The sequence below is a fragment of the Petromyzon marinus genome, chromosome 18, assembly GCF_048934315.1.
Source record: "Petromyzon marinus isolate PM22_M1 ecotype Great Lakes invasive population chromosome 18, UKy_Petmar_22M1.pri1.0, whole genome shotgun sequence".
NCBI lineage: Eukaryota > Metazoa > Chordata > Hyperoartia > Petromyzontiformes > Petromyzontidae > Petromyzon > Petromyzon marinus.
The window spans coordinates 4,317,737-4,330,695 of record NC_133684.1 but is presented as its reverse complement, the minus strand read 5'-3'; the positions used below and the strand labels follow the sequence as shown (position 1 = coordinate 4,330,695).

Below are 12,959 nucleotides of genomic sequence, written 5' to 3'. Positions count from 1 at the left end.
CTACGGCTACGGTAAGTCGGCTCCCTCTGCTTTACTGATTTATTGAGTAAGCGAAATAATTTTGAAGACATGAGCACTGCTTATGTGGACAAGGGGGCCCCCTTGCTCGCTCCACTTGGCACACTCAGCCGAAGCAGCCACAACCCCCATTGAATGGCCATGTTCTGGAGCACCTGTTAAACGCTAACGTCCTTGACCTTCTCAGCGGCATTTTGTGCAGTTGAGGAAATAATTAGTTCCAATCACTTATCACGCGAGAGAGATTTGTTTGACTCGTGTTTTGAAACGAACCCAGAGGTTGGCCTTGCACTCGCTAGGGCCAAACACGAGGCCACGGTGACTTTCCCCCAAGCACAGGCGTGGACATCATTAACCGCCCCCCCCTCCCCCCCCAAAATTTTTTCGTTCGCTTGCTAAAGTAGAACGCTAATTTTTTCCTTCATTGTCAAAATTCGTTCTCGTTTTTATTGTACGTTCGGCTTGTTTGTGAACAGACATTCACGTTTACTTTGGCCACAATTGTAGCGCAGCGTCCGAGTACTGGCAACGGTGTTTTGGGGCCTTTTATAATGACGCTTAGATGGACTGGAAGGAACGAGTCCAAAATCTCTCTCCCCGAGCTGATGGCTTTCTCTCACGCTTGGTTCATGAAGCCGGGTCCGTCCCCGAACGATCTGAATCAGAATATTTAGACTGCAGGAGGAATCCGATGAGCTATGAAGCTCTTTTTCACAGATGTCCAACATAGGCCGGGTCAGCAAGTTATAACTTGGTTTGGTGCGACCGAATCGCGGTTGTCCACTGGCAAGCAAAACTTCGGGCGGCTGCGCATTTAGAAGCATCGGATTGCTCGGTGATTTGTGATTTGGCATATTTCATCGCGTGCACATATGCGAACCGCAATTGATTGTTACAATTTTTAATACTCTGCGTACTGCCCGTGTTGCACAACTACTCAGAGATGAGGACAAAACGGTCGCGGGACAATTCAGTACTGTGTTATTCCCAGAGTGATTTAGTTGTGCAACTGATCGTTCGGTTGTGGTGGAGCCGGTTTTAAGACTGGCAGCTCACCGTGAGGCTTACTAAACCTTAGTTTTTGCCTTGCAGCACCAGATACGCTCAGCAATCTTTACGTTACTGCTAAATGCAAATCCATGAGTTATGATTTATTTCATGGATTGCTTTTTTCCCCCGCCCATGAACGTAAACCACACTCGGAGGCACAATGATATTTATCGTTTTTGTTTTATTCATGAAAGTAGGACCGGTATCTATTTTCTTTTAGTTCACGACGTGTTCACGTCGGCCTCTCTTTGAATTCTTCGCTCTGTGGAAAATTGAGGGAAATCCATTGGATGCCACTTCTGTATATTAACCATACTGCCAGGGGATGGGGTATAGCGTAACGGGTTACCGTTTCAATTGACATAAGATATTTTTTATGAACTATGCAGGCAACGTAAAATGTTCACAGCCATTTCCAAAATGTCTGAACGTGATTTAATTTCAGAGTTTGCAGAGCACTGGTGCATCACAAATTGCAGTCAAACCAATCATCACATTTATTTTAAACCCAGCGAGCAGTATGACACTGTAAATAAAACGGTGGTTGTTGCCATGGTGTGACTTTGATTCAATCTCCCGGCACGGCATTTGAAACAATGGTTGCAAGCGCCTTAAATGGCTACACCGCCATTAGCCAATGGGCACTGTCACCTCTTCCAAGACATCTGGCCAGCATGAAACACAGAGGCCAAAAATAGCCTCGAGATGGGCTTTTACGTTGAGCACCACTCTCAAGTGAAAGCAATTGCAGGGCTGCACCTTTTACTTTAATAAAATATATTACAAATTACTCATGAGATCTATTTCAACTTCATGCCAGCTTTCATCGAGGGGAGGGGTTTGTTTGGCATGTTTTTTTTTATAAATCCCCACCCCCCCCTCATCCTAATTACGTAAGTTCGTACGTAGAAATGCTTCCACTGTGTGTCCGTTGTGACCGCGGCTACCTTTCACGGGAAGCGGGTTCTCCCCAAGGGCACATTCAACAGGACGCTTCCCATCTGCCCTGGGAGCTGCTGCTCCCAGTAGGCGTGTCGTGAGACCCGCCAGTGCCCGCAGCGCCAGGGTTGCCATGGTGGAGCTTTCCAGAGCCAGGGAGTTGCACAAGGGCTGACAAGGCACAAGCTGCTCGCGACGGGATCGTTGCAAAGCCTAAGCCACTCAAGGTGACGCCTTTTCCATGAAGGGAGAGAGTTGGGAAACAATTATTGCACAAAGGAAAAACAAAATCTCGAGAGACTAGCCAATAACTCGGACGCCCCGTGGCGATACGAAATCAAAATCTACAATAGACGACGTCTCGGGCAATGGCCCTACTTCAATAGCCCCAGAGAGGTGCGTTCAAAGCACAGGAATGCGTTCGCTGTGCTACGATGAGGATCCATTTACGGACACGTGTGTTGAGTTTGTGTTATTTGTACCTATGCGCTACTGTCAACGTAGTATCACAATTTTAATTTTATTATTACAAAATAAGTGGGCTTAAATTATTTATTTTTATAAACAAGTTTTTGAATTTGTTGTTCATTGTACATGCACGCAAATTGCAAACGTGTGCTATAGCCATGCTGTTGTGGCCACGCTGCGACTGGCTGCCTGCAGTAAAATAGAGTAAAAGGGGTGCTTCATTATTTATTTGTGTGTGTTATTCCAATGTAAAGGCAAGCTGCTAATGATGAACGGACTCCACTCATTTAATTCCTCTTCACGTCGCCTCCTCTTTCAAATCCTCCAGCTCCACCCTCCCCTCATGCATCAAAACGACATTAATAAATAACAAGCGGTAACTTTTACCCCGTGCGGATTAATGCGTGGGGAACGATGCTAATCTCGCCTCTCTGGCACCATTCTAATGACGCATTTAAAAGCACTTTGACATTTTCAGACTCCGTACAGTAAATGCCGTGCTGTGTTGCACGTGCGTAGCCCAACATTGACGAAGATCCCCCGTATAGCCTTCAACAGACTGTTGGGGCAAGTGCTGTCAGCGAGCAGCAACCTATGAAAGCCGGCACGGCACACGGGGGGCGGGGGGGTCGGTGGCCAACACGACGCCCGGCCGCCTTTGTCTCCCCAGTGGCGATGTTTAACACACGGCACCAGGTTGACCTGAGGGGGGGAGGGGGGGGGGGGAGGCCCAAGACCGGCTCAGATAATAATCGTCACGGGTGTTGGCCGTGAGCGAGACTCGAACTCGGCTCGCCGGGTTCGTAGCGCCGTGCACTAACCGCCACGCCACCGCTCACCCACAGTGGTGGACACGCACGCGAGCACAGCTTTCCCCCGTGACACACGCGCCGATGATTCACGTGCTTATGCTTATTTAATAGAGAGAGAGAAAAAAAAATGTCACTGGGGCAATGTTGAGAGTCTGAAAGCGTCACCTGAGACCCTTTTTTGCCGTTTTGTTTACGGTTGCGACACAGAATGGGGCAGGCCTTCCTAGCGGCTTGACACACACCTCGCCCGGTTGCGATGCAGTTTGTCCCAGTTGCTTGGGAGTCGCTTCATTTAGCAACAGAAGCGGAGGGGGGAGGGAGGGCCGGGAGGGCCGGGAGGGCCGGGAGGGCCCCCCCCTCCGAACGCTTTTGCAGGAGGGCATTGTTTCCATTGACGCCCCTCGCTGCAAAACGACCGCTTGCAGTGAGGTGCTTCTGACAAATATTTCAACGCAGCAACGCGTCACACCCCACCCGCGTCCCCACCGACACAACGCCACCGCTTGTTCGCCAAAAAAAAACAAAACAAAAAAAGCACCAAAGGTGTGGCGTGCGAAGGATTTTTTTTTATTGTTGTTGTTGTTGTTGCTGCTGCTGCTGTTGAAAATTCCACGTATTCCGCTTCACCGCTTGATTGTGTCTCGGGCTGAATGCACAGCTGACGCTTTGTGTAGAGCTGGCGGGGGTGGGCGTTTAAAATCCATACCGATCGCACGGCGGGGTGACACACGGGGCGAGGAAACGCCCGCGGGAGATCGTCCCAAGCCTTTCACCTGCGGGACCACGCACACCAACCCCAGGGCATGGAGGCCGTTGTCGCGGAACGCACCATGGCACATCCATCGACTGCGGCCTTCTGTTGTTAGGGATGGGAGCACATGTCCTCATTAGAAACGTTAAGCTGTTTCTCCCTTATTCCCACCGCCTCCACAGAGCACGAATGGTTGGGACGGGGGGGGGGGGGTACCTGTTAGTACTTAGCATCGTGCTGCTGTTTGCGACTTGTGTGGCACATGTTCAATTAGCGTGCGCAATTTGTCACAATGTGCCCCCAGGCATTGCGCCTCAATCTTAGGATCACGTGTTGAGGCTTCTGTAATATCGAGGGGATACTTTGTGCAAACAATGATGCGCTTTCGCCCCCTCCCAAAAAAAACAATGCTTAATGTTCAAGATCATAAAATGTGCTCACAAGTGCAGCTAACCTGTTGCCTCGGGGCTTTAATTCTCGAAATGTTTCAGCGAGTAAATGAACGATTAATAGCCACCTTGCGAAATAATATTACTCATAATATTTCTGCTCAGAATGAGTAGAACCCTTGCAACAGAACATTATCCAATACCGCATTATTCCACTTCTAAGGCAGTATTTGTTGATGGAGAATTTTGCCAATGTGTTCCCCCCCCCCCCCCCCCAGACGTTTTGCTGAATAGGTCACTCACTGCTTATATTTTACGTTGAGCTGAATGCCCTCACAAAACCCTGCGTCTCGTCAGTTGAATCTATTTCTCGCGCAGAGCCTTGCGAGGCCTCGGCTTTAAGTAGCGCTTCTATACTCAAATAAGCACGCAGGGATGTTGGCGTTGGAAGGCATTTGCAGCACTTTGGTGGCACTGGCCAAATATGCCTGCTGAATCGTTGGCTCTCTGTTATCGCCTAAGTGCATCAAAACCTACCGAGACTTGTAGGGCCTCCCCATGTATCAGCACCAGCTGCTACGATCTTATTATAGACATGTGAGTTAGCGTACTAAATACGATACAGGCTACCTAACCGAGTAAAACTGCTCACAGTGTGAAACAAGAATGAAATACAATTGCGTAGCATGTGTGCTTTATATTCTAGATTTAACAGTTCTCTTTAAAACTCGTAAATATATTAAGAAAAAGTTTTTAATTTTAAAATAATCTGCAGTATTTTCGTTTTCCGACGTGCAAATGGAAATACAGTTCGGAGGCTATAGTGGGGGGTTACAATTTCAACGCTATTTTAATTCCTTAGCAGTGCTGCCAAATGGCACTATTTACACAGGTGAACACGGCCAGTGACTTAAAGCTGAAGAGTTAAAGTTTGCAATTACGGGCCAACGAGCATGCAATGAGATTCCTCTTTGTCCTGAACTGTCACGGCACGAGAATGGGACAATAATTCACTCGCGCTGTTTGTCTTTCATTCGAAACTGTCACGAGCCACTGTTCTTGGAGCTGCAGGTTACACGCGAGATTTTCCTCACTCCAGTTTGATGGAGGATGTTTTAAAGTGGTGGAGGCGGTGGTGTCTGAAGGTGGGGGGGGGAATAATACTTTTTAAGAGTTTAAAATATCAACTTTTCCATTTCCCCACTTTAAGTGTTTTAATGCCGGCTATTTTCTAAGGAAAGTGATCGCTGTGGTCGTGATCAGTAAGTTTGTTCAAGTATAACACTGGCTGGCTGTAGAGTTTGCACGTAAATAATTAATACACGTAGAATTTTAACGAAATAAAACCTGTGGCATGATACTAAGAGGTTGAGCCGAACACTTTGAATGATTTTTTTTATTACTTTAAGATACATCTCATTGCATTTCACTTGTAACAATTCACAAAATGTACTTCATCTCTTCGTGAGAGTAATATTAAGTATCGTCCGTTTGACACCACACTGCCACGTTGGTGTCATTTGATAAATGGCACTCAGTTGAGCGGTGTGGCAGGAGCCGTGACTGGGTCAGAAGACCTCTCACAACGGATGTTATAGCCGCAGACAGGAATTGAACTTAGGTGCCCTGGGTTCATAGTGCACTGTCCTGACCACTGCGCTACCGTTCTCCATACCCCTAGCCCACAAATTCTCGCTCCTTTTATATTCAGGGATTAAGGGTGTGTGGACATTGTTTGCACCCAATGACATGGCATAGTTAATGATGATAATAATCTTAATTTTAAAAAGAGACTTTAATAACAAAATGTCAAGACGTCGTACAAATAGAACTACACTCCCAACTATGAATACATTCCAAACTAAATAAAGATAGCAATAATAATCACCTTCACAACACAGATACAATGAAGAGCTATGATAAAAGCAAATGATAATAATTACACTCGCAATATGGGTAAAATCCAATCAATGTACAAAAAAAACAATGAATGACACTAGCTTTTCAAACTAGATTTAAATGCTCTAACACGGTCACAATTCTTGACGTAGATAGGGAAAGCAGCATTCCACAGTGTTTGTGCATAGCAGCAGCATGCACGATCACCCAGCCTCTTTGAGATTCGCATGGAGAGTAGCGCCGAGTTCATGGAGCGTACATTGTCAGCGTGAGAGCGGTAGAGTCAGCGAGCGGCTTCCAATCGTTAGGTTGCGAGTTAAAATCCTGGCTGGGGATTCTAGCTAAACTCATTCTCTGGGGTCGATAAAACGAGTACCACTTTGTAGGGAAGTCAACAGTGGTTCTTACCCTGAAAAATCACTAATTTCCCACGCTTACTCAAACTCCTCTTCCATCCCCGTTCCCTTCTCCATGACCAACACCATCATCCCCTTTCCCAAATTCCTTACCCATTCATCACCCTCATCATTAACCGCTCGTGCTCGTTGTCACTTTCATCATCGTTTATTTCACGCATCATCATCGACATATTCGTGCACTGTCGCCCTTTGCCTCAACTCATCCCATCACATTTCTGCTGTAAAAATGTGCGATTTGTTTAACGCCTTACTTAAGGCGCTTTGTAAATTACAAGAGAATAAGATAGGCTCATCCCTACCATAGGAATGTGGATTTTACAAGATAGAATAGCACCACCTCAATGCTCATTTTAACCAGATGTATCTCTTTCAGTTGAATCTTTGATTTTAAGCTTTCGTGACTGCAGGAAATCAAACTCTTTGGTTCTTTCGGTAAAGTCACGTGTCTTTCAGTCGACTTTATGCATTGGCGTGGAAAAACTAAAACCTACAATGCAAGCATGTTGTTGAAGGCCAGTTATGCAAGCATAAAGTCGGCAGACTGTCACATTGGCTATATGTCATATTGAACAAAGGCACAATATATAATGTTTTTTTAAATATTATTTCAGTCAAAGTTTAATAATTCCAAGTGATATTTTTGGTGCACAGACAGAAAAATATAAGTAATTACTTGACCCTGTACTGTATTTTATATTTACCAGTACCAGTAAATCATATGTGGCCTAACCTCCCTCTGTATATTAGAGAATGCTATTTAACCATGGACATTAATTCACGTGAAAGTAAGAATTTCGACTACACAGGTGGTCTGGCCCTTCTTTTTCCCCTACTTCTCGACTCTCAGGCGCTGTTCCAGTGTGCTGTGCATTGTTACGTGAGGGCATGTGGCTGCTGAACGTAAAGACGTGCACCACTCGTGTGCCGTGCAGAAATTAAAAGCCTTACTTGAAACAAATAAAGTTATTGCACATCCACAAAGTATACAGAAAATAGTTTGTTTGGATAAATGGCGTAAACATTCCATACATTTGCCCTAAAAGAAAAAAAATACGAACTCTATGTATAATTTGGGACATTTCAAGCTAGAGCCCTTCTTCATGACATCTCTATGATGTTTGTTATTTGTGCCTATGCACCATTGTTAATGGAATGTCGCAATAAATGGTTAAACGAAAGGAAGTTGACTTTTATATTCTTGGTTCTTTCGGTAAAGTCACGTAGAAGGGAAACAATAAAATAATAAAAAATTAAAATTCTCACGACGTTTCGAATGCAACACAAGCATTCATCATCAGGTGTGAAAACCACAGCAAGAAAATGTTTCAACATTTTTCTTGCTGTGGTGAGAATTTTAATGTTTTATATTTTTATTATTTTATTGTTTCCCTTCTACGTGACTTTGCCGAAAGAACCAAGAATATGAATCCCTGCAGTCACGAAAGCTTTAAATCAGAAGTTGACTTTATTATATTTATCTTTCAAAATATACCCACTGCTTTGAAACGCGATGAGAGGATTCACATCAATCAGTAAAATGGTTTGTGTGGATGGATATGTGCCGTACATTTTGTTTTTATCAGTTTGCGAAATATCAAGTATGGTTGGGGGAAACTTTTCTTAAAGGACAATTATCTCGTAAAAAAAGAAGCAGACACTGAGATTAGGCTAAACCTCTCTCCCTTGGTATTCGGTGCGTCTGAGTTGTGTTAAACCCGTTACTCCCATTGCAGCAGTGACAGTTTAAAGTCTGCGTAGTTTCACTTTTACTTTCTAATGGCATTGGTCCTTTGTGTGTTTAATTCAGCTCCAGCCAAAAGCCAAACACCCCATTAAACGGAGCTTAATCTTTCAGGCTGGTACAGATAGTAAATGTTTATTGTGGTTCAATATCGTTACATTTAATGGGATTGCTTAATAAATTTAAACGTGGTCTCATTTTCAGCCAAAAGATGTTACAATCAGAAGATAATATTAACACATCTGACCAAATGCAGTCACAATCTACGGCCCTTTGTCAATCCACTGCCGGATGACAGTCTCTCGGCGGTCTGCATCGAAATAACGACACCACGCTGGTCAAGTGTCTCTTGGTGAAGGGGACACTCAGCACTGGTGCAGATATTACCACTGATGTCAGCTGTGGCTGGGAATTGAACTCAAGTTACCGGGCTCATAGCGGAGTGTGCTAACCACTGTGCCCGCTGCTCTCCGCAACTAACAATAGATTTATACATATATATATGCAATTGCCCGTGATTGCTTCACTTCAATTCATACAATTTTACTGAAACCAACTAAATATAATTTTTGAGTGTGGGCCACTGCCTATATTTGAATGATGTATCGGATTTCCAATGGCGAGCCTTCTTTCATTTTTAAAAGTAGTGTTGGAAACGCGTTGATCACAAACGTGTTAGTTGGAAACATGCATGCCTTGGAAACCATTCCCATGAATTAAAATAGCTCTGTGATATTTTGTGAACTTTAAGGGACTTCTATTCGCATGTCCTTGGTTTAGTGGTTGGCAATGCAAACCAAACTGGCCTGTGCCAGTCCTGCTGCTCAGATAGCAATGTTCTTTATGCAAAAGTGGGGTCCCATATTATAAAGGGGCATTGGAGTGGCACTCACGAATGAGCATTGGGGGACACTCATCTATAAATTCCACGTTGTCATGGCAGGGATCATGTTTGTTCATCTTTAAATTAGCCTCTACCCCCCAGTTCTGGTCATTTACCCTGGTTATCTTTATTTTCTACTTTTCATACATGGCGCATTGACATCTATGGATGAAATGCGCGTTACAAATGTCAATTAGTTGTATTATTAAGATGAATCACCATTGTCATCGACAGCCGTGATCTATCAAATTATATGATGTGCCATCATATCTTTCATGGTGTCCGAAAGCAACGATCCATCTAACTCTTGTACATGAGCCAATCTCATCTCTCCATATCGGCGGTGGAAAACAATCTTGGGCGTGGTCCCTTAATGGCTGTCACTGCATCGTGAGTGTTGAACACAGGAGGTGTACGTATGGATGTTAGTTGAACTTCTTTCGCACCGTACGTAGCCAACCGTGATGATCGGAGGTGCGATGCCCATGCTATGTGCTTCATGTGGGTTTTTTATGTATGTAAGAACGGGATAGAATTCGAATCGAGTGAGGCAATTTCGCTGTCCGAGCCTACTTTCCTTAAAAGAAACATCATGTTGACTGTTAATTATTAATCAGATAAAAACTCAATGAAAGTCGATTATCCCTTGTCAGTAAGATCTGGAACCCCGTAGTAAAAAAATGGATGCTTACAGTATTATTCGTTATTACATATTTGAATTTCCTGAGGGACGTTTTTGATTACCTTCTATACTTTTACCCAAAAGCTATTGGCAATATAGCCACATTTAAATCCACACTTTGATTTGAAATTCGTATGCTCGTCATACAATATTTAGATGTCACAGCATGACAAGCAGATTGTGTTGAACACATCTGGTGAACTGCTGGGGCCAGTTTCTTAAAGGTGCAGAACACAATTGCCTCCTTCCCCGCTGCATCCACCTTTGTGGCTATTGGTGGAGGTGATGGCATAAAAACCCTCAAAGCAAGGGCCTTGACAGCGCAATTATTCCCGTTCTTTTGTACATGCGGAGACCAGGAGGGAGACCTGGACACCCGGCTTCCTCGGCGTGCTCGCCTCTGGCACGTGAATTGCATGCACAGCTCTCTCTCTCTCTCTTTCTCTCCATGCTCGGGGTTGAGACCTTGTCAAAGAGACACAAAACACTGAGGCGGCCGCAGCACGTGGCAAAATTGCACGAACGCCAAACCCAAACTTCTCACGGAATAGAGTGGCAAGTTGCATGGCTCGTGCGTGTCATATAACGCACGCGGAATTAGGAGCGAGAGTGAGGCTATTTAGAGGAGAAGGTATTACAAAAAATATATATATCAAACCTAAACTAATGTCAGGGTAAAGATCCGTTATTGCGTATTGCCGATAAAATGCAGTCAGCGTGACTGCATTGATAAACGCGTGGCTGTAGCAGTTGGATGCGTGAAACAATATCTCACACTGTCAAAAAGTTTTAATCACTCTTCACGTAGTATGGTCTGGTGCTTTTCGCAATTTGCGGAGGAGTGATATGCGTGCGAGACTTCAATAGCTGCTCGTGTCGTAAAATGTAATGTTTTAATAAATACCCTTCACAAGCACTCAGGCGTGCAGTGGAATATCAGGTGTGCAACTTGGTTGCACGTGGGTTTTTTTGCGTAATCTAAATTCAACCCTCGGTGAAACCTGTTGCCTGAGCCGACTTGCAGATTGAAGAATCCGGCCTCAGACAAGTGACTCATCCTCCTGTGTTATCTTCTGAGCCACACGTCCGACCGTCCTCGCGCGTTTGCGGATTTTCATTTGGCCCGAGCAGGAATTACTGGATGTCTTGCTTAAAGGACCTTCCGAAAACCCGATGTTGCATTTCCTAAAGAATAAACCCCAGTGGCGAGAGGTCGCAGAGGTCACCGAGGTCAAGATCATTACTGGGAGAGGCGCAGTACAGGCGGTCATTTCAACATTGCGATCAATGTAAACCAGCAGCGATCCGCGACATTCCTGTAAGGGGAATTACATCATTGGGCAGACGTGGTGATGATGTAGGAAAATAACAAAAATGCTTTTCAGCTAGCGGTGGTCCATCACACGTAATGCTACCCATTGATGTAAAGATTACAGCCGAGGCGAGACGAAAAAATCCTCTGCTGGGGGTTATTGAGGTGTCGTGCGTGGAAAGGGTGACGATATTGGAAAAATATCACGTGGGGGGATGGTGGGGGAGGTGGTGGTGGAGGGGGGGGGTGCGACTCCTCCAGTCTGCAGTGCAGCAGGAGGAAATAAAAATAATAAAACGTGAACCCCAATGGTCCTGTCAGAAATGTACAACATTTGAAAAATGTGCCGACATGTGTCAAAACACAGCCGGCGGTAACACGGCGCAGAGCGGTAATGCTCGCAGCACACCGCACATTTCTCTCTGTGACATTGCCGGCCATTTGTCCGATGCACTTCATAGTTCCTCGAGTGAATGACTCTAGCGCTAGGATAAGTTATTAAATCAAGGCAAAGGTGCAGCCTGGCATTTGCTTGCTTGCGCAACTCCTCGCGCAAGAAAGGCCCTCCGCTCGTCGGTGCTCCAGGGGTGAATTTTGACCCCACTCTCACGCGCTGGCCAGGCGTCTTCGAAATAGGTGGGAGTACCCACACTTTACCCCAACCACACACCACCTGCCAATCGACGAACTGTGGTGCATCCATTTATACTGCTCGGTGGGAAATTGCCGATCTGGAAACCTCTGGGCTGTAGCTCCAGTGCACTCTTACACCATGGCAGCTTCCCATACATGATTTGTTGAAATATGCCCGGGGGAGCATTTGCACGGTAATTTGCGCACTACGTTATGAACCTGGGCACGTGGGTTTGATTCCTGACCGTGGCTAACGTCAGTACCATGTGATATCTACACCAGTCCTGGAGCCTTCCCCTTCACCAAACTGCACTCAGGAGCACGTTTTAAGTGTGGTACAACAACGCTCATGACTGACATTGCATGAGGAGGCCTTCATCCAGCAGTACATTGATACAAAGTTGTAAATACATGTTTTGATTATCACAATATAACATCATTTCTGTGTTTCAAGTACTATACAATATTAAACATTTGATGAACCGTGCGTACTGTAATTGTGGATTATTTGTGTATGTTTTGATTGTTGTTTGTTGTTTTTTGCAGGACGAAAAAACATTTTCGAGGAAGAAAATGAAATGAAGAAAGAAGTACAGTCTTTACTTTCTTAAAACTATTTTCAAAGATCTCTTTGCAACAAAATGTGTACATACATCATATCTTTTCCTGGGAAACTACGCAATTCTTTTTCAAGATCTGATTAATACTCTTCATTCATAATAACGGTTTTTGGGTTAGATCACGTAAGCATAAATGTGTCGTAACCCTCCACCATCTGACACAGCCAGTAAGGTTTGTCACGTAAACAACGCGCCAATTAGTTACTACTTCAGCCCACCGGTGTGTTGGAGAGTAAATTCACAACATTTCCAATTTGAGTACTTACGCGATCTAACCCAAAAACCTTTATTATGAATAATGTTGGTCGCGAAAGCTTACGTGTTAATACTCTTCATACACGCA

The 12,959-nt window shown here is 44.7% G+C and overlaps 1 protein-coding gene across 1 annotated transcript in view; it reads left to right on the top strand.

Moving 5' to 3' along the window:
• Positions 1–12,678, top strand: part of LOC116943589 (uncharacterized) — a 67,969-nt gene extending 55,291 nt beyond the window's left edge. Inside the window, exon 12 of the mRNA XM_032956553.2 lies at positions 12,543–12,678. The gene's annotated coding sequence lies outside the window, so the exon portion shown is untranslated. The remainder of the gene's footprint in view (positions 1–12,542) is intronic.
• The last annotated feature ends 281 nt before the right edge of the window (positions 12,679–12,959 follow it).